The sequence below is a fragment of the Macrobrachium nipponense genome, chromosome 8 (assembly GCF_015104395.2).
Source record: "Macrobrachium nipponense isolate FS-2020 chromosome 8, ASM1510439v2, whole genome shotgun sequence".
NCBI lineage: Eukaryota > Metazoa > Arthropoda > Malacostraca > Decapoda > Palaemonidae > Macrobrachium > Macrobrachium nipponense.
The window spans coordinates 33135463-33137962 of record NC_087203.1 but is presented as its reverse complement, the minus strand read 5'-3'; positions in this window follow the sequence as shown (position 1 = coordinate 33137962).

The window sequence follows — 2500 nt, the reverse complement described above, 5'->3', positions numbered from 1 at the left end:
GTCGAATCGTTTGGGGGGGGTGGGAATCATGTTTTTCACGGTATCGGAAAGTCGTAGAAAAACAAAAGAAAAAAAAAACATGGCAGCGAGCGAAAATATACAATTTAAATTTTTTTGTAGTTTAAGAATTTTTACTGTAAGAATTAAAAGACTGAAAAACACTTTTCTAGCGGAATCACTGACATCACACTGATTTTCGGAATCAAATATATAGCCTTTGAAGTAAACATTCTAATTTCTTGGCGGTATTGAATAAACGACGCCGAAAAGAAGCCTTTTCCAGCGTATATAACAACTTCTGCCAAATCTGCAGAGTAATTCGATAAATGAATTAGGTACTTTGCACAGCATCAGATAATCGTATTAGAAAGTATGAGTTTTACAGCGAATAAAATATTTCCCGCGCATTTTGAAAAGTAATCAAAGTACCTTAATAATAAACATTTTTCATAGCGTCGAATGGCCTCTGTGTATTTTCTTTTTTCTTCTTCTTCTTCTTCTTCTTCTTCTTCTTCTATTCGTCTTATGAGAGGCTGCAGCTGAGAGCGGAGAGAATCCGGGCGGATTCTGCCCAATAATACCGATGGCCCCGGGCGCCCTGGTAATGATACTCACCGTTTTGCCTGTGTATTCCTCTGCATGTATACAGTACATCTGTGTATAATTATGGTGTCTGTGTATCTGGGAAGAGCTGGGCATTGAGTGTTCTGTCTGTGTAATATTCGTGTAGCTGAAAGCGCGTGAATGTCCACTGTTCTGTATATAATGTTTGTGCAACTGAAAATATGGATATATCGTTAGTTTTGTTTGTTTTATGGAGGAAGCATGTGTATATCAGTTGCTCTACATTTACGTTGATTGTTCTGTGTATATTGCATCTGACACTTATAGAAGTTGCATATGGAACAATCCGTGAGTATAACATGTGTATTTTTGTTATTTTGTATATGTTAATTACTCTGTGTATAATGTCTTTGTGGCCGTGTACAGATGTATAATGATTTCTCTGACTGAATCATTTTTGCATAGCTAGGAACGAGTGCAGGTGGACAGTTTTGCGCAAATGACATCTGTGTATCTTGAAGCAGGTGTGATTTGATTGTTCTGTGGGCGCTTGTCTGCGTAGTTAATAACAGACGCATGTTACCTGTGATTTTCTGTACGTACGCACTGTAGTATTGTGAGTTCATTTCATAGTCAACCAAACAAAAAAATCAATTCACTACTGTACTCTGTCGCTGCGCATTTTAATATATATATATATATATATATAATATATATATATATTAAAATATATATATATATATATATTGTATATGTATGTATGTGTGCGTGTGTTTTTGTGGTTCGTATATGTATGTGCTATGAAAAGTTGGTACTTAAAGACAAGTTTAAGTACCCTATCCAAACATATTAGATTTACGCGATGGAATGAGGCGAACAAGACGTGAGATGTTTACATGAACTTGTCATTACAAGAGAATGAAAACCAGTTTACCGGCAGTGCATAACCTATTCATAGTTAAATTCCAGGATGTGGAAATATGTCCTCAAGCTTCCAGAGTATGAAAGTACATTCAAGAAGTTTCCAGATTATGGAAGTACATTTACAAGCTTTAAGGTTATGGAAGTACATCTAAAAGCTTCCGAGCTATAGATGTATACATTTACTAGACTTCATTCACAAGATTCCAGAATATGGAAGTGCATATTAAAAGCTTCTAGTCAACGGCCGTTTTACAAACCTCCAGAATATGTCAACACATTTACAAGCTCTTTGACTATGGAGGTACATTGCCAAGTTTCCAGAGTATGGAGTCTCTTTATAAGCTTCGAAATATTGTTGCAAATTCGCAGGCTTTCTGAATATGGGAGTACATTCACGAGCTTCTCGACTATGGAGTTACTTTTGAAGCTTCTGTAGTCATGGACATTCCTATGCTTTCAGAATATGTAAATAGACTTGCCACTTCCTAGCAACTACAGAAAACGCAAGTTTACGTAGGTACGTTCTCCAAAGAGGAGTATTTGAGCAAATAACTATGTAAGCAAATAAAGGAGATAATATTCGTTGAAATCGATGTGTCATGAACTGAATAAAGTTAGATATAATTCATTAATGAAAGTAATTAGTGTCACTGGTATTAATTAAATCGCAAAATACGTCTAAAGAGCAGCGAACTGAAACTGGCATCGCTCAAGGTTTTGATCCGGTTCCTCGAGTGATTTCAGCAACCGATGTCGCTTAAAAATTGTCTATGGCTCTGTTTCCTCATCCGACATCAAAGTTATTTAGAAAATTTGCGTTTCGATGAGGACACTTACCTGGCTCTTATTTAAAAGCAAATTCGTGTACTGCCGAGAGGCCTCGACCTTCTTTCTGCTGGCGCCTGGGAGGATGCGAGCAAGACCGTGTAATCTGTAATCTATAGAAGTTGCCCCAGGAAACTAATTTCCATAGAGCAGCTCTTTTGAGACCCTGCTGGAAGGGAACACTCGT